Source organism: Vipera ursinii (genome assembly GCF_947247035.1).
Source record: "Vipera ursinii genome assembly, chromosome: 2".
In the NCBI taxonomy this organism is placed as follows: Eukaryota; Metazoa; Chordata; class Lepidosauria; order Squamata; family Viperidae; genus Vipera; species Vipera ursinii.
In genome coordinates, this window is record NC_139513.1 from 237,138,522 (window position 1) to 237,158,883 (window position 20,362).

At 40.8% G+C, this 20,362-nt stretch overlaps 1 protein-coding gene across 2 annotated transcripts in view; it reads left to right on the forward strand.

The window, feature by feature from the left end:
• The first annotated feature begins 14,071 nt into the window (after positions 1 to 14,071).
• Positions 14,072 to 20,362, forward strand: part of SYK (spleen associated tyrosine kinase) — a 44,744-nt gene continuing 38,453 nt past the window's right edge. For both annotated transcript variants that reach the window (XM_083351245.1, XM_083351246.1), the window contains exon 1: positions 14,072 to 14,205. The gene's annotated coding sequence lies outside the window, so the exon portion shown is untranslated. The remainder of the gene's footprint in view (positions 14,206 to 20,362) is intronic.

The following is a 20,362-nucleotide window of genomic DNA, read 5'->3' on the forward strand; positions in this document are numbered from 1 at the left end:
CGGTAACGGTATAGCGCCACCTGGTGGTATTTGCCGAGGTGTTGCTTAAACCCTATACATAACACCTTTCTTTATTGTGCAGTGCAAAATAAATGTATTAGCATTGCCATTAGTATGTGGAATCTGCTTGAAAAGTCATTGGTGATGCTGCTCAATGTCACTGGGTGCTTTAAGGAAAGTGCGCATTCAGTTCCTAGTGTGTTGAATTCTCTAATCCTTTTCATCTATCCTCCTATATATGCCTAGCATCAGCTACCCCATTTAGGTTTAGGGTTGTTATTGTCCACATCATGACCATCTAAATTTTTAAATGTTTTTATTTTGAATTGGAAGCATCTTCCTTTGCACTACTACTTAACAGATTTGTTCAAAAGCAATTATATTTATGTATTTTGAGATGATGGGGACACATAAAAGTATCCTAGAATTAGAAGAGCCAGGTGTTTATGAACCAAGTCACAGCTTTTGATCCTTAATCCAGAATACAGTAGCTACTATTTTATCAGACTTGGTCCTTAGAGATCAATAATAATTAATCATCATTAACAGATAGTGGGATATGGGGATAAGGTTGGTTCCAACATCAAAATCAGTTATTTTTCTCTTAATTATATTTCACTTTCAACATAAAAGATAGCACTTAGCAATAGCACTCAGACATATATACTGCTCCTTAGTTCTTTACAGTACTGTGAGCAGTTTACAAAGCCAGCATGTTGCCCCCAACAATCTGGATCCTCATTTTACTGACCTCGGAAGGACGGAAGGCTGAGTCAACCTTGAGCCTGTCAGGATCCAACTCCAGATTATGGCCACAGTTTGCCTGCAACACTACATTCTAACCACTGTGCCATCAGGGCTTTAATGAAGTTCTCTTAGAACACAGGTGTCAAACTTGTGACGTCACATGACATATTGCAACTTTTTTTCCCATTGCTGGCAATGGGGTGGGCACGGTTTTGGTGTAATGCATCCGGTCCGCAGGCCAGCAGTTTGACATACCTGTCTTAGAACTTTACTATTATTGTTAGGATGTAATAAAGATATTACCACTGTTAAGTCACTGTATTTTACACTTCTTTCTGTTATTCTATACCAGGGGTCGGCAACCTCGGCTCTTTTATGACTCGTGGACTTCAACTCCCAGAATTCCTGAGCCAGCATGCCTCAGCTTGGAAACCTCTCCCTTTCCCCTCAGCATGGCTGGCTCAGGAATTCTGGGAGTTGAAGTCCACGAGTCATAAAAGAGCCGAGGTTGCCGACCCCTGTTCTATACCATGGGTAGGCAACCTTGGCTCTTTTATGACTCGTGGACTTCAAGTCCCAAAACTGGCTCAGGAATTCTGGGAGTTGAAGTCCAGGAGACATAAAAGAGCCAAGGTTGCCTACCCCTGTTCTATACTATATCATCTTTTCAGGCAATTTTATTTTTTATATAAATGATCTGGTGATCTATTTGAATAATTTGGATTTTGGACTCCAAGTTTGCATAAAAACCTAGATTATTTATGCTGATGACACAGTTATCCCTTTTGAGACCCCTACTCTGAAAATAGAGTGAGCAGCTATTTTAGGCAGAAGGTGCTGAAAAGAACAAAGTGAATAAAGCTGGATGTGTCGTAAGTCTTGCCTTTTGTCCCTAAAGTTAGAGTGATTCCCCAAAGTTAGAGCTTGCAAAGAATGGAATAATTCCCAATCTGCTCAGCTGATACTGAATAGTCTGTATTAACGTCTCTGGTTTTTTCATCAATAACAGAATTTGGATTAGACAAGAAGCTCAATAATCATTTCAGTAGCCAAGTTAGCTTGAGACTCATTTATGTAATTCAACAGTTAAAAAACATCAGCCTTTATTTATAGGTTATACATGAGAATAGAATTTAGACCTTGCATTGCTGAACTTGGGAAAAGCTGAGTGGAGTTTCTTTTCTTAAGCTACAGTATACCAATTCAGTACCCAAACCAGTAAATGTTACTGCTCCAGTAGGAATTAAAAATTGTTTCTTAGTCTGTTAGCAACAATGTGGGAAAGTGAATCTTTCTTCTGTATGTGTGTACTCCACTTCCTATAGTATGTCTGTAAGCAGATTTAGAGTTTTAAATAATATAATATCCTATTTAAATCAGTTCTGAATTACCTGGATTTTATCCAAAGTCACACAGACTTGCTTGTTAATGATTCTAAACTTCGACTGCAAAGATAAAAGTATAAATATCCACTAAAGTAATATAAAATACTTTTGTGGGAAACAAACAACTAAAAAAACAGCATTTTCCTAGTGCTGTCAAAAAAGAGAATATTTTTAATACCAATGCTAATAAAAAAGCTGAGTTATTCCTCTTAAAACCATTCAATAATAATAAAAAAAATGTAGCCATATTATTGTTCCAAATTCCTGCAATGTATTGTGCCATCTGCTGGAAACAAGAACAAAGCCGACACAGAATTTCTGCAATCACTACAGGAATCCAAAAAATACATTGGAACATAAATGCCTACTAATAATGTTAATTTTATGTTTGCTAGCTATAGAAAAATGAGTGTTTCTGTTGTGCAAAACCCACACTAAAAATATCTGTGTGAGTCGTTATTGGCTTATGACCTTTTTATCCAAGCTAATTATAATTTTCATAGATATATGATGCTGAATAGTACAATTGTGGATCTGGCATCAAACAGCTTTTCCTAAGATGATGCCTACATAGTGTAACACTTCTACAGAATAATATGCCATTCACTATTCACGGAGAAAATATAATGATCGTATACTAATTGCATGTAGTTCTTATAATACTGGTGGATTATTCATGAAATACAAGGTGATAATTAAGAACAAAACTTCATTTTGCTTTAGGAAGGCAAGTACGATTTGCACTTCATTTAAGTTTTTGAAGGAAAACCCTATAAAAATGCAGGTTCAGACTCCAATCCATCCTGTGACAAGGAATCTGAACTGATACCTGACCAGAGAAAAATGCTCTTGTGATTTTTAATAGCAGTGTGATATGCAGGATAATAATCAAAGCTGGTAACATTTGCAAACCAAATCATTTTTTTTTTTTTACCAACAACAAAAGTAAGTTCCAAATGCGTTTGAAAATTTGCAAATACTTTTGGTCCTCTCTGCATGTGCTTTAACACTACTATTGACCGATGTCCTTTTTATATTTTATATTTTAGCATTTTAAATTGACACGTCTTACATTTTAAAAAGATGTTTTTAGCAATTGTTATCCATTGACACACTCATTGCAATTTCAATAAAATGGTGAGTGCGTTACACATTGGCAATAAGTAATATGGAAGTCAATATGATCATATTCATTAGATCGTGCTTCATGGGGGAATTTTTGGCATGATGCCATTGAAGGGGCAATTCTACAGTTCTTTTGACTGCAATACTAACCATATTTAATAAATAAAAATTGACTTTGGGAGACATTTCTCAATAATCAAATCTTCAACGTAGATTGGTGGAAACAGTGGGCTAATGCCTCCTTAAGTAACACCAGCTGCCTGCAATTAGTGCAGGTTCGAGTCCCACCAGGCTCAAGGTTGACTCAGCCTTCCATCCTTCTAAGGTAGGTAAAATGAGGACCCAGATTGTTAGGGGCAATAAGCTGACTTTGTAATAATGCCGCTGGGGGGGGGGGCAAAAGCCCTAATAAGCAGGCATATACATAGAATGAAGGCTATTGCTAAGCACATTGATTTGTGCTTTAATTGTAAGCCGCCCTGAGTCTTCGGAGAAGGGCGGGATATAAATGGGATTTATACATACATATATACATATATATATATATATATATATATATATATATATATATATATATATATATATATATATATATATATATATACAGTCATGGCCGAAATTGTTGGCACCCCAGAAATTTTTCCAGAAAATCAACTATTTCTCACAGAAAAGTATTGCAGGAACACATGTTTTGCTATACACAGGTTTATTCCCTTTGTGTGTATTGGAACACAACAAAAAAGGGAGGAAAAAAAGCAAATTGGACATAATATCAAACAAAACTCCAAAAATGGGCCGGACAAAATTATTGGCACCCTTTCAAAATTGTGGGTAAACAAGATCGTATCAAGCATGTGATGCTCCTTTAAACTCACCTGGGGCAAGTAACAGGTGTGGGCAATATAAAAATCACACCTGAAAGCAGATAAAAAGGAGAGAAGTTCACTTAGTCTTTCCATTGTGTGTCTGTGTGTGCCACACTAAGCAAGGACAACAGAAAGAGGAGAAGAGAACTGTCTGAGGACTTGAGAACCAAAATTGTGGACAAATATCAACAATCTAAAGGTTACAAGTCCATCTCCAGAGATCTAGCTTTGCCTTTGTCCACAGTGCGCAACATTATCAAGAAGTTTGCAACCCATGGCACTGTAGCGAATCTCCCTGGTCGTGGACAGAAGAGAAAAATTGATGAAAGGTTGCAACGCAGGATAGTCCGGATGGTGGATAAGCAGCCCCAAACAAGTTCCAAAGAAATGCAAGCTGTCCTGCAGGCTCAGGGAGCATCAGTGTCGGTGCGAACTATCCGTCAACATTTAAATGACATGAAACGCTATTGCAGGAGACCCAGGAGGACCCCACTGCTGACACAGAGACATAAAAAAGCAAGATTACAGTTTGCCAAAATGTACTTGAGTAAGCCAAAATCCTTCTGGGAAAACGTCTTGTGGACAGATGAGACTAGGATAGAGCTTTTTGGTAAAGCACATCATTTTACTGTTTACCGAAAATGAAATGAGACCTACAAAGAAAAGAACACAGTACCTACAGTGAAATATGGTGGAGGTTCAATGATGTTTTGGGGTTGTTTTGCTACCTCTGGCACTGGGTGCCTTGAATGTGTGCAAGGCATCATGAAATCTGAGGATTACCAAAGGATTTTGGGTCGCACTGTAGAGCCCAGTGTCAGAAAGCTGGGTTTGCATCCGAGATCTTGGGTCTTCCAGCAGGCCAATGACCCCAAACATACGTCAAAAAGCACCCAGAAATGGATGGCAAGAAAGTGCTGGAGAGTTCTGAAGTGGCCAGCAATGAGTCCAGATCTGAATCCCATTGAACACCTGTGGAGAGATCTTAAAATTGCTGTTGGGAAAAGGCGCCCTTCCAATAAGAGAGACCTGGAGCAGTTTGCAAAGGAAGAGTGGTCCAAAATTCTGGGTGAGAGGTGTAAGAAGCTTATTGATGGTTATAGGAAGCGACTGATTTCAGTTATTTTTTCCAAAGGGTGTGCAACCAAATATTAAGTTAAGGGTGCCAATAATTTTGTCCGGCCCATTTTTGGAGTTTTGTTTGACATTATGTCCAATTTACTTTTTTTTCCTCCCTTTTTTGTTGTGTTCCAATACACACGAAGGGAATAAACCTGTGTATAGCAAAACATGTGTTCCTGCAATACTTTTCTGTGAGAAATACTTGATTTTCTGGAAAAATTTCTGGGGTGCCAACAATTTCGGCCATGACTGTATAGTGACATTCTAAAACTAACAGAAATGTAGAATGTTATTGTTGTTGTTAGTTGCAAAGTCATGTCCGACCCATCACGACCCCATGGACAATGTTCCTCCAGGCCTTCCTGTCCTCTGGAGTCTATTTAGGCTCACGCCTACTGCTTTAGTGATTCCATCCAGCCACCTTAATCTCTGTCGTGTAGAATATAATTTTCCAAAGCACGCTGTTCCTCCTAACCTTACACCCTGTTCCTCCTAATCTTACTTATTTTAGATAAGACAACTCGTTCAACTTTTCATATATCCAGTATATATAATTACCCATCAGTCTTATAACTGATGTCCTAAGAAGTGAAAGTAATGTCAATACTCTTCATACCACAGGCTACCTGCTTGCATTTCCTATCTCAATTCTTCCTCTCACTGGTTCATAGGTAAATTTGGCTATTTTGGCTCAGTTCTCATCAGGATACCACAGAGAAGGGAAAGCGTAAGCAATGAAAGAATGAGCTGGTTGTTCACCTGATAAAAGTTTCTATATTGCCCTGCCCATTTTATTTACAGGATAACCTGGATGTTTGGCAGGGCCCCACCCTTTTAACCTTCCAAAAAGTTCTCAAGACTCAGCATTTCCCTCAAGTTCTGGAACAGGGGGATTGGTGAGATGAACCCGTTGTGGGCTGCATGGGAAAATTTATATCAGCCACAAGGGAAACAAGTGTGATACAAAAAGTTACCACAGTAGTTTCTTTATTGTTTTTTGTCTATAAATGGGAATCTTTCCAGACAAAAGCACAGTTCTGCCTATTAGATATATCCCGTGAAAGGTTAGGGAGGATCCACCTGGCTCTCTGCCTGCATACCAAAGATTCCAGGCTAATCTGCTTTTTAACTCCTTGGCATAGTCCTCCTATGACTGAACCACATTCCGCCACTGTTATTCTAGGGTGCCAGGTCTTTTGGTTTTAATACATTTGTTGGTAAATAGATTTGTTTTATTTTTAGTTGTGAGTTGCATGGAGTTTAGTACAAGATGGGTGGTATATAAATGTTTAAATAAATGTCTCCACACACCTCAGCTCATGGGACTCATGAGACCTCCATACATCTTTCCCTGGTATGCATTTCTTACAATGAAGCCATTTTCACTGTAGACAATGCCACGCCCGCCCGCCCCTTCTATTTGGCCACTGAGAATTGGGGAAGAAATATTTTCTCCCCTTCAGTTCAGTGGTACTGCTCGCCATAGCCAGGCTGTCCTGGACAGTTGAGTTGCTGCCTGCTTTTGAAGGGACCTTGACTACCATAATACTTTTTTTCCTCTTTGTCAGATTCATTGGTAGAACAGCAAAATGTTAGGTTCATTTTCCTTTCCTTTTTTTTAATGTTTCCTCTGGATGCACCAGGTAGGATGAATTCAAGTATGAGGAGGGGGCTCACACAAAAACGAAATCAGTAGAAACCACATACTGTCCACTGCATCCCCATGAAAAAAAAGTGATGGGTTTCCCATTACAGATGGAATACATAAATCAACAGCAGAATCCACACTCAGGAGCCTGTGGTAAACATTATACTGGAAGCTGGGAAAGGAATGGGAACTCTCCAGATACACACACATGCTGTTTTTATTTAAATTAAAGGGATATTTACTGTTAAAGTGTTTTAGATAGATAAACTCTGCTTATTGCCAGTGAAGAACAAAGATGATTAGGGGACTGGAGGCTAAAACATATAAGGAACGGCTGCTGGAATTGGGTATGTCTAGTTTAATGAAGAGAAGGATGAGCAGGGACATGATAGCTGCCACAAAGAAGAGGGAGTCAAGCTATTCTCCAAAGCGCCCGAAGGCAGGACAAGAAGCAACGGATGGAAACTAACCAAGGAGAGAAGCAACCTAGAACTAAGGAGAAACTTCCTGACAGCTGGAACAACCTGCCTCCAGAAGCGGTGAATGCTCCAACACTGGAAGTGTCACGACGTCCTCTGCCAGGAAACAAAAGTACTCCAAAAGTACTCCACAAATCAAACCGCAGTAAAGTCAGCGTTGAGGCATCTAGCCTCAACGCTCTTTTATCATGTTACCACACCCTAACCACACCCCTTCAAAGCAAACCGACATCCGCCCGCCTCCCCATAAACACCCCACCCATCACCGTGCATAGCCACCACCCATTGTGTGCATTGCTGCAGCCTGTCAAGCCCCCTCCCAGGTGAGTACTGTCCTTCTGCTCCCTCGCGCGCCCCAGTCCGTGCTGGCGTTGCGGACGTTAAGCTCCCCCCGAGTCCAGTAACAGAGGGTGGCAAAACAGGCACAGCCACACACCCCTCCACAGTTTGCTGGGGCGTGTCCAACTGCTGGGGCGAGTCTAACTGGTCGCTGGGTTCAGCCTGTTGCCGCCCGGACGCCATCCGCAGTCCAGGGTCCAGCCGCCGAGAAGCAAACGTTAGCGCCAGACCGGTGGGCGCCCAGCGCCGTCCCCGGTGACGAGGCGAGCGTGCGCCCGCCGGCCGTCCGGGAGCGGGCACGCCAAACAGCTGAGCGGGATTGCGGCGGCGCACTCCGCGAAGTCCAGGCGAAGCCACGCCCTCCAAATAAGCGTCCGGGGTTCGGGGAAGGTGCTGCCCGGGCGCGCCGATCAGCTGGGGACTGGCCGGCTGCTCGGCGGGGCTGCGGCGGCACGCTGCGGCAGAAGACGAGGCCACGCCCTCTAAACGAGCGTCCAGGGTTCGGGGAAGGTGCTGCCCGGGCGTGCCGATCAGCTGGGGACCGGCCGGCTGCTCGGCGGGGCTGCGGCTGCGGCGGCACGGGCATTGTCGAGGCCCGAGCGGACGGGTGGCCGGCGGGGCTTGACAGGAAGTTTTTAAGAAGAGACTGGACAGCCATTTGTCTGAAATAGTATAGGGTTTCCTGCCTGAGCAGAGGGTTGGACTAGATGACCTCCAAGGTCCTGTTGTTGTTGTTGTTGTTATTATTATTATTGTTGTGATTCAGGGTCAGCCTGTGGGTTCGGCAGTTGGGTCGGACGACTCAGAGGAGGAGGAGGGGGGTGTTGAAGACCTTGCTGATGAGAGCCCTCAGCCAGGCCCCTCCCACCTGGTCACAACGGAGACCCAACTGTGTGAGCCTGACAGCGTGGATGAAGATGACCCACAGCTGGCCCTGTTCAAGGACGCCCGACGCAGGAGGCAGTCAATCAGGAGTAAACACAGGAAGGCAATGGGGCACCTCGGAAGGAGGCAGAGAGAAGCCACGCCCTAAACTGTATAAAAGGGGTTGTCCCTGCCTTTTCTGCAGGGCCGGTAGCAGGCTGGTACAGAACAATTATTATTATTGTTATTGTTATTGTTATTGTTATTAAGATAGAGTGGTTTTAGCTTAGCAAACTATACTATACATTCTTTTATATATAAAACTCTTTAGCTCTCCCTTCACTATCTTGTTCCTTCAGTTCCTGATCACCCTGCACCTTAATCACAAGCTGATATGCTCATTTTGTTAGCAGCTTTTGTACTTATACTTCTTCACTTACTTTTAGCACAGAAAGTTGAAAGAGGGAAAAATATTTATTTTCCGAACTGTTTAGTAATTCCATTATTATCTAGCCTCGCTGACATCTGATCTGTCCCTCCCAGCTGTGGATTTTTTTTGCCACCAGACCCATCTGTTCTGATTCCGCCTGCCCTTGTTGGTTGCTCTGCTGCAGATTCCTTCTCCATTTGTGCTCATGCAACATCTTCCAGTCCCCACAGAATAAATATATGATGCCTGTGAAGTCTGCTGTCTTTTATATATTTGCACTAAAAGGCAGAGGGCCTGTTCATACAAGTTTAGGCAAGAAGAGTCTTTCTTAGTTTCTATGTGACACTTTGCATGTCTTTGGTAAGCAGAAAAACAATTATCCTTGAGACCATTTTAGAAAATTGTGTTGATTCAGACACCACGATGTAAAAAAGATGTCGAGACTCTAGAAAGGGTACAGAGAAGAGCAACCAAGATGATTAGGGGACTGGAGGCTAAAACATATAGGGAACGGTTGCTGGAATTGGGTATGTGTAGTTTAATGAAGAGAAGAGTGAGGGGTGACATGATAGCAGTGTTCCAATATCTCAGGGGCTACCACAAAGAAGAGGGAGTCAAGCTATTCTCCAAAGCACCTGAAAGCAGGACAAGAAGCAACGGATGGAAACTAGTCAAGGAGAGAAGCAACCTAGAACTAAGGAGAAACTTCCTGACAGTTAGAACAATTAACCAGTGGAACAACCTGCCTCCAGAGGTGGTGAATGCTCCAACACTGGAGGTTTTTAAGAAGAGACTGGACAGCCATTTGCCTGAAATGGTATAGGGTTTCCTGCCTGAGCAGGGGGTTGGACTAGATGACCTCCAAGGTCCCTTCCAACTTATTATTATTATTATTATTATTATTATTATTATTATTATTATTATTATTATTATTATTATTATTATTAAACATGCCATGCATCACCATGGCCAAAGAAAAGAAAAGGGTTAGAACTCAGAAAAGAATGTCTTAAACCAGTTTAATTTCCAACCAAGGTATATGTGAAAGGTCGAGCAGTTTAAGGCTGCAATGCAGAAAAGGCTGAAGTGTTGTTCAACTGAACCCTGGCACAGAAGAAACAATTAGGGCTGCAAAAAGAAATGAGGAAGTAAGTGAGTGAGTGAGTGAAAGAGAGAGCACTTTTAGACAAAAATTGCAAATTTGAGACTGGACCTGAAGGAGGCTATACTTCTGAATGATTGGACCTTGGTGACATGCCCTAGCACACGTACTGAGGCCTGCAAGGAAAGGCTTCCCTGGGATTTCTCCCCCCTTTCTCTCTCTCTAATAAAGGACTTAATATTCTGCACTTGAGGCGTGATCAGGCTGACAGAACTGAGGGAGGAAATGTCCATTTCAATTTAAGTCTCAAATGGTTTACAGCTTAGGAACTTTGGGAGAAGTAATTATTAATATTAATCTGAAAATACAGGAATAGCAAAGGCTAATTTTGGAAAGAGGAGGAAGCAAGACATATAAGAAGCAAGATGAAGAGTTCAATGAAAGAAATGCACATTAAGCAGAGAACAGATTTTTTTTTTTTAAAAAAAAAGCACCTTCATCTTTGTGGGAGGAAGGGATGCAGGACAGGCATCCACTTTTTTTAAAAAAAAATACCATCATTTCTCACCAAGATGTTTGTATGTTGATAAGTGTTTTCTCTGTCTGTGAGTATTGAGGCAATTGCTGCCTTCCAGTTCCAATAAAAGGTTGCCCTCTTGACAACCGAGTGAGATTAAGATTAAACTATCCCTAATTAAAGCAAACACTTAAGTATACTGTAGAAAATCACAAAAATACCCAAGGAGGAAAAATTATACATCTTAATTCAAATTAAATTTTGTCCCTTACATACTCATCCCTGATTATTCATTACAAAATATACAGGCATCTTTACTACTAGAGTAGTGCTCTCTTTCAAGTTACAAGGAGATAAAGGACATATTTGACAAAGACATTCTAGAATCCCTTGTAACAGAAAATTGGCAAAATCTGCTGGAAAAGATCCAACTGATCTATTTTAGTACTGTGACTATTGAATTCTACCTAAGGAAATTCATGTTTAGCAGAATTGTATCTTTAAGCTTATTTTGAAATACTTGAAGAAACACAGAGCTAAATGGTATAATAGCAAATGGGATCCAAATGTTAATAAAGGCAATACTCTAGTCTATGCATATCGAAAGAAATCATTTCAACAGCATGAGATTTCATCTACAGAGAACTACAGAAAGGAATCATCAACGTACTATCAATGAAATCTCTCAGTAACACAGAAGAATCTAAATACTTGTTTTATTATGATTTATTCTACATGAAGGCTAATACCTTTACTGAATTTAACTTAACTGTTTAATATTAATATCTGGAACTTTTTTCACTCCAGAGACATGAAACAATAAAAGCAGTTTGTTCTTGTACCTATTTCCAACACATTTATTATCATTATTTCTACTATTACTATTAATACTATATAATATCTGAAAGAAAGAAACTGACTTAACCAGCTGGTTGGGAAATTTCAAAATGACAGAGATCCAGATGTTGCATAACTTACCCTTAACTTTTTCCCAACTCACACCTTTGCATAGGAGTAGCTGCGAATGTCACGGCATTCTGGGAATTCACTGCAGGCAAAAATTTTTTAAAAATGTTCCTAAACACAATTTCAAAAGTAGTACAGTATAAAGCTTTCAATGTACTATGATGCTGCTGTATTTGTTAATTAGAATATATGGAATTGAGTGTCAGATAGAGATGATACAAATAGTCCTTGACTTATGACAACATTTCCACTAAGCAGGACAATTGTAAAGCGAGTTTTGCCCCATTTTACAACCTTTCTTGCACAGGTGTTAAGTGAATAAATGTGGTTGTTAAATTAGTAACACAATTGTTAAGTGAATCTGGCTACTGCATTAACTTTGCTTGTCAGAAAAAGGAATTACATGACTCTGGGACACTGCAACCATCAAATCCAGACCAATTGCCAAGCATTCAAAAATTTTGATCACATGATCATGGGGATACTGCAATGGTCATAAGAGTGAAAAATGATTATAAGTCACTTTTTTCACTGTTGTTGTAACTTTCAATAGTCACTAAATGAATGGTTGTAAGTTGAGGACCACCTGTAAAGGCTAAGGACTTTTCTTTTTCAAAAGCACTGATATTTCTTCCCCTCCCTGGGCTCATTTAACATAAACATAAGCAACCTGATATAGATGGTTCTCTTTCAAGATAATAGCTAAATATGTCTAAGAAATGTGTTACTATATATAAATAAATATACAAAGTCCACTGATCTGTGATCTCCTCTACCCAATAGTGATGTTTAGCAGACAGACTGTACCTGTTGCCTGATTTTTGGAGAGGATTAACAAAAGCACAGAAATAGAAGATGTTTCTCTTGTTCCTCCCATTTTTCTGAATGGCAAAATTTGGTATACCAGTGTATTGCCTGGAGGAAAAATTCAGGTCTGCAGATAAGAAGGCTGTTCCATGCTGAACTTGCCTGCTGAATAATCAAAGGAAAAATTATGAGTAGCAAAAGAGTGATTATTACATTCTTCCTCAGGTCTTTGAAAAATGCAAAGGCTCAATAAGAACTAAGGGCAACAATTGTTCTCTCTTCTTTAGCACACTTATCCACTCCATCCATACTCCCAAAGAAAGTGAAAGGAAGAGGTAGCTGCCTCCATGTTGTACTTTTTCTTCCCTCCAAGAAGTAATGGCTGTTGTTCACCTGTTTTCTCCTTTAGAAAAGTCTGTTTTCTTGCACTTCCTATTTCAATTCCCTCATTGGTTGATATGTAAATATGGGCTATTTTGGCTCAGTTCTCATCAGGATGCGATGGAGAGGGGAGAACAGCAAGTGAGAGAATGAGTTGGTTCCTCATCTGTTTATTTATTTATTTTATTTATTTTATTACATTTATATACCGCCCTTTCCCGAAGGACTCAGGGCGGTTTACAGGGTGATTAAAAAACCAAGATACAAAAGTTAAAAACAAATTTAAAAAAAATTATATTTGTCCCTGCATAAATAAAACCCCAGTTGACCGATTTTCTAACCCCCATGGAGTCAGATGAACTGTTTGTGCTCAAGTCTCAGGTTACCAATGTGGGCCCTAAGATCTGACAATCTGCTCTCAGAGAATAAGCAAGATGGTGCTTATTCTTGCTTTCTTACATCCTGCAAATCGGGACAGAAGCAAAAGGGACCCTAGCAGCTGCCTATCCGGGAAGCCTCCCCTAGATACCATCTTCCAGCTTCCAAGCTATATTGAAGAAGAGAAGAAAGGAGAGTTAGCTTTTCCCCTTAGATCACTTCTCACGTCAGATTTTTTTTTCCTTCAGAGTCAACATAGCGGGAATGAATGAATGAATGAATGAATGAATGAATGAATGAAATAAAACAAATAAAACAAATCTTATCAAGTATCCCCTATTTGTGGTTTTAGGCATCTTGTTTTCAGTTTAAGGGTCTACCGAATAGAAAATGCTCAAGTTTATTATCGAGTTAATAAACGTAATAAAACAAGTGGAAGCAATTCCACAAAGTCCATGCCAAATCACATTGGTGTTAAACATGCCCACAGTCAATCTGCTTTTTTTTTGCTTTTTTTTTTTTTGCAGCTGCAGATTAACGCAGCTATCCCTCTGGAAAATTTTAAACATAAGCCAAGGTCTTGCGGGTCACAAGACTTAATTAGAAGCAGGCGGTGGACTGTGACAGCCAATGTTAATTCCCCAAACTTTTTTTTTTTTTTTTTTGCCGGACTTGCTGGTAAAGCTGGACGTCTGAAAGGTGCCCCGTTCCCGCGGAAGTCTTTGGAAGCGCCCGTTGCCCGATTTGAACAGGTTACTCGCCCAAACCGGGCTTTTTTTTCTTTTTCTTTTTTTGCTCCTTCCCTAATCGGCCTGTGAGGCTCTTAAACAAACGAAGCCAGATGCTTCTTCGTCCGACGAGGAAGTGTTACTCAGCTGAGCCTCCGCGCTGAGGAAATAGTTGGGGCTGCGAAAGGAGAAAATGAGGAAGCGAGCGCTCCACTCATCCTGAACCGACCGGGGCTTTCGGCTGAGTCGCCCCAGCTGGCGCGGGCAGAAAAGAACCGAGGCGTCTGGGAGAAGGGCGCCGATTCGGGAGCTGGCACCGAGGTACCGGTTAGTGGGGAAGGCGAAGCCTTGCCGCCGAGATCCTGAACGCGCAAACTGACCAGGATTGCCCCTGGGAAGCGCGTCTCTCCGCAAATTCCCTCCCGCCGCTGAAAAAGGCAGGGGCTGGAGAGGAGAGGCCCCTTAATCCAGGGGTCTTCCAACTTGGCCCTTTTATGACTTGTGGACTTCAACTCCCAGAATTCCTCAGCCAGCGTGCCTGGCTGAGGAATTCTGGGAGTTGAAGTCCACAAGTCATAAAAGGGCCAAGTTGGAAGACCCCTGCCTTAATCGGAGGTTCCCTCCACCTGTCCTATTGGTTTCTCAAGTAAGAAGCGTTCCTGCCCGGATTTCAAGAGCGGGAGGGGTGACAAAAGGGGCGCTTCGGGATTTCCCCAAATTCTGTCAGCCCGGATTTGGAGTTGGGTAACTGCGGGAGGAGGAGGAGGAGGAAATCCGAGGTTCGAGTTAAGGCTTCCATACTTTTTTTTTTAAAGTTTGAGGAGACGAGAGTGACTGGAGGACAATACCCTCCAAACCGAGCAATAACAAAAGGTGGTTTTGGAAGGCGGGAGGTGGGGATGCGAGGTCGAGCTTTGCCGAAACGAGGCGGCGGGTGAGTCATTTCGGGGGAAAGGGACGTGTCCAGTGTGGAAGAGGAGGATGAAAAGAAAGCAGGTTCGTCGGTGGGAAGTCCTTGAAAAATCGCGGGTGCCTTATATCAGGGCTCCTCCTCAACCTTGGCAACTTTTAAGACTTGTGGACTTCAACTCCCAGAATCCCTCAGCCAGCAAAGCTGGCTGAGGGATTTTGGGAGTTGAAGTCCACAAGTCTTAAAAGTTGCCAAGGTTGGAGACCCCTGCCTTAGATTACAGTTCTCGCCTTCTCTCTCAAAATGGTTGGTAGTTGTGGTCCAACACAACTGGAGGTTCACTAGGTTGTGACAGGCGGATGTATGTCTGTGGAACAGTTATGGATAATAGTTACATGGATGCACCTAGAAACATAGTAGTTTTTAATGAAGAATTACAAGCATTGACAAAGCCGAAGTGAAAGCTGCGGTGCTCCTGAAGTTGACTTCAGATTGCTTTTCTTAGTGAAGGATTTCATAATATACAGACTACAAGTGGAAGTAGTTTTTTTTTAAATCAAGCACAATTTCGTCTTGTGCTTTTTTATCCTGTCTCGTTATATTAGCACACAGATCAATCTGACAAAAGTTGCCTTATAGGCATGATTTTATCTGTCTGGTGAATGAATATTTTTGAAGTTGTGCTTCAAAAAGAAAAGAAAAAAATGTTACAGGCCACACAAGATAGGGAAGTAAAAGAAGCTGCTTGACAATAAGTGCAGAAATAGGGTGGCTTGATGCAGATGACTGGAAACTAGGAATCAGAATACTATGTACAGAGGCATTGATAATAGACCATCTGCCTGTTGTTGTTGTTGTTGTTAGTTGCAAAGTCGTGTCCGACCCATCGCGACCCTATGGACAACGTGCCTCCAGGCTTTCCTGTCCTCTACCATCTTCTGGAGTCCATTTAAGCTCATGCCTACTGCTTCAGTGACTCCATCCAGCCACCTCATTCTCTGTCGTCCCCTTCTATTGCCCTCAATCTTTCCCAGCATTAGGCTCTTCTCCAGTGAGTCCTTCTTTCTCATTTGGTGGCCAAAGTATTTGAGTTTTAGCTTTAGGATCTGGCCTTCTAAAGAGCAGTCAGGGTTGATCTCCTCTAGGACTGACCGGTTTGATCGCCTTGCAGTCCAAGGGACTCGCAGGAGTCTTCTCCAGCACCAGAGTTCAAAGGCCTCAATTCTTTGGCGCTCAGCCTTTTTTATGGTCCAACTTTCACTGCCATACATTGCAACTGGGAAGACCATAGCCTTGACTATACGCACTTTTGTTGACAGGGTGATGTCTCTGCTTTTTAGTGTGCTGTCTAGATTTGCCATGGCTTTCTGCCTACAGGAGGATAAAAATGAAATGGGATTGGAAGTTAAGATTGATACTTCATGAGCAAGATTCTCAGGTTTCATTTGCTTTCTGTGTCATGCTTGATTAGTACTTTTTTTAAAAAAAATCTTAATGCTTAACTTAGGGGTTTTTAACTTAATTTTTTAAGGGTTGTAGATTTAACTTCTTAGGATGTGTGTTGGATGTGTTATGCCTGTGAGCCATTGTTGACTCCTGGCAACTGCTTGGACCAGTCCCTGCATTTTTCTTTGCCATTGCCTCCTTCCTAGGACCCAAAGCAGGACTAGAATTCCCGGTTCCCAGCCTGATGCCTTAACCACTAGACCAGACTGGCTCTGGTATTATCTTAAGACAAACTTTCCATTTCTATTGCAGTGTCTGTATATGGCTGTTAACTTAAGAATAGTGTCTTGGGAGTCTGTTTTTCCCCCTTGTTCTATCCCCTTAGAAACACCCTGATGACATCCAATGGGTGCTGCTGACAAATTCTGAATGTGTGAAACTGGTAGGCTAAGTTGGAGGTTAATTTCACTTTTGAATATCTCAGAGATCTGTAGGCCCTATTAAAGTAGGATTCAAGATAGAGTTGCCATCTTCACACTTGGGACAGTACTTCCCTGTGAGGAGTGAGTAAAGAGAGATTATCTTTCTGTCTGCCCCCCCCCCAACAAATTCAATTCTTTCCTGTGTAAGCTGTTCCCTTTCCTCTGCAATTGGTGGACAGCATGTCACCACTGGACCTAAACAAAGGTTGCAAATTTTTCAGTTTAGCTGCTGCAGTTGAGAGCAGTAATGGTCCTTTCAAAGACACAATAAGAGAAGCAGAAAAAGCAAAGGATCTGTATTTGGTCAGGATGGAAGAAGGGCAGGCAGCTAAGGAGAAGAGTGAAACAGATATGGTAAGGGAGGATAGGAGGAAGAACATTAGGGTGGGATGTGGTGGCTGGTTTTGTGGATGTTACTAATAGTAGTAACCTTGTGCAATACATTTCAAGTCAATGCAGTATCTTTTGTCCAAGGGGGGGAAAAAACTGGTTTTCTGACCTCTTGAATAGATGAAGGGGAAATAGAAATTCAGAGCTCCATGGCTGGATGGACGCACTAGCTCTGTGGTGGGCCATTTATCGATTCATAGGGTTGCCCATCTCAAATATATAAGTCTTGGGAGCTGAAAACAGTGGGGGGAAAAACAGAACTAAAAGCAATAAAAATACAGTATAAAAGCATATAAAAAGCACATTTTATGAATCAAAATTATTAAATAAAATCAACAGTAGGGTTCCAGAAACACTTCAGCAAAATTCGGTATAGCCATTGGCAGGTTCTGCCACATGTCTAGATCCCCAAGTCCAGAAGCAAAGCCATATCTTCAAACCCTTGCAATCTAATCTCTGGTGCGGATGATATTCCAAAGGGCAGGTGCCACAATAAAGAAGTTCTCTTCCTGGGCCTGAAGAGATGACACACATTAGTAGATGAGACCTGGAGCATGTCTCTCCTGGGCAGAATGGGATAGATAGATACAGCACAAATAGGAAGAGGTGGTTTGTCCATTAATCTGATTTAGTTGTAACACCCCAGGTTGCTGACCTTTCTTAGTGTAATGCAGACATGTCAAACTTGTGATGTCACATGACGTTGCGAGATGTATCGGGACTATTTTGTCATTGCTGGCAATGGAGTGGGCGTTGCTTCTGGATGATGCATCCGGCCCATGGGCCGGCAGTTTGACACTCCTGGTGTAATGGATTGTAGAATTTATCTTGGGGAAAGACTGATTGAACCATTAAGGGGAAAAAAATTACAATAGTCCTCAGAAAATGGGAAGTGTGAGAAAGAAATTCAAAATATCCCTGCCGTACCATAGGTAAGCAGACAACATGAATGCAGACCATAAATAACTAGGGCTTTTGATTACATGCAAAGATTTGGATTACTTCAACCCGCATAATATAAATGTTATGGCCAATTCTTTTCCATCCCTTAATATATCCTTTAAACATTATGTATTTAAATTCAATTAACCCTGTTGACACATAAATTTTTTGCTGCAAAACTGCAAATATGTACATTTTCCCCCTCAAACTAATTTTACTGAATTTTGTAAGACTATCTAATCTTAGTACATGAAAACATTGGGTGTGTGTGCAGCTGCATGCTTTTCTGTCAGTTTTGGCTCCTGGCAATCGCCTGGACAAGTCCCTGCAGTTTTCTTGCTACCATCTTTGCAAGTGGTTGAGAGAGAGAGAGAGAGAGAGAGAGAGAGAGAGAGAGAGAGAGAGAGAGAGAGAGAGAGAGAGTGTAACTGGCCCAAAGTCAGCCAACTGGCTTTCTGCTTGATAACCAATACTGTATGCAGGTATATTGAGACCCAATAATGGAACTCAAAACAAGTATCTACAACTTTTTCAGTAAAAGGTGAGAAAAAGTTGGTTTTACCATAGTAATTGTTTTTACATTCTAGAGACAGCTCTTGAATAGTAATTCTTCTCTATAAAACTTAAACTTTATAAAGGTTTATCTCAAATTCAAATTATTATCTTAGCAGAGCATATATTTCTTAAGAAATGATTAAAAGAAAATAATTGTCATGATTATATCTTTTTCAATTGGGAGAATCCAAATTTAGTTATGCACAGAATAAACCTACTGAAATAAATGAGATGACACTTTTGAATTATTATTTAGTCTTATTGATATTAGGTAATCTTTCTAAATATAACAACATTTGAATCTAATAATTCTGGGAATAAGTCAAGCTGACTGATTAAAAATATATACAGTTATAATAAGGAGGGAGTATTATCTCTATATTCATAGAGATAATAAAATCAAAATCTAGCAAAAGCAGTCTTTAAAATAATCATATTGACTAAATAAGCATAGAATAAATTAGTATAAAATTCTATTCCAGATCTCATGCTTTTATCTATTGTAAAACTAATGTCCTATTTACTTTATGTATTTTTGCCTATTATTTTTTTCTTATTACTATATGCTACAAGGAGAAATATAACTGTTACAATGTTTATTGTGATACATTAGCAAAAAATATATCAATCTTGAATATCCAATTATTTGTATTCAGAGAAATATTGTTAAAGTGTAAGAAGTAAAAATCATGAAGACTTTAATTTTACCTATTGAATTATCATATTTTATTATTGTTTGTAATAGTTTCTGACATTTGAACTATCTTCAATTATACAGATCATAAATAATGTTAATAGGATTTTGAGCTAGCTTTTTTTGTATCATAAATAAATAATACTACAGTAACCATATTTGTTTAACTTTCCCCATACATTAGGAACATGTTTAACATATAGTTTATGAACTACAGTGGCTTGTCCTAGCAAGAATATATACTGGTTCAATATCACAATTAATATGAGATGATTAAGAAGCATGATGATGGTATAGACCAGGGGCGGGGAACTATGGCCCTTTTATGACTTGTGGACTTCAGCTCCCAGAATTCGTGAGCCAGCATGGCTTAACTCAGGAATTCTAGGAGTTAAAATCTTCAAGTCATAAAGGGACCATAGTTCCTCACCCCTGGTGTAGACAGACAATTTAAAACTCTTTATGCTGCAGACGTAACTCCTAATTTTGCTAATGGGATATAAGAGTCACCCTCCATTTTTCTATGAGGTCTGAGTTTCAGACCCCAATCAATGTTTTTCAGGGTTATGTGACAAGCCTCCTTATCTAGCCAATTCCAAATTACCCCATGAATATTCACTCATTTTGTGTCTGGCTGTTTTCCAGACAAATATAAGAATACATAGGGATGAGAGAACATTTTGTGATCTTTCAGTAAAAAGTTAGCAAAAATTACAGATTTATTTACATATAAAGGTAAAGGTTCCCCTGCACATGCGTGCTAGTCATTTCCAACTCTAGGGGCCGGTGCTCATCTCCGTTTCAAAGCCGAAGAGCCAGCGCTTGTCCGAGGACGTCTCCGTGGTCATGTGGCTGGCATGACTAGACGCCAAAGGCTCACGGAACACTGTTACCTTCCCACCGTAGTGGTCCCTATTTTTCTACTTGTGTTTTTACATGCTTTCAAACTGCTAGGTTGGCAGAAGCTGGGACGAGTAACAGGCGCTCACTCTGTTACGCGGCACTCGGGATTCGACCCGCCAAGCTGCCGACCTTCTGATCGACAAGCTCAGCGTCTTA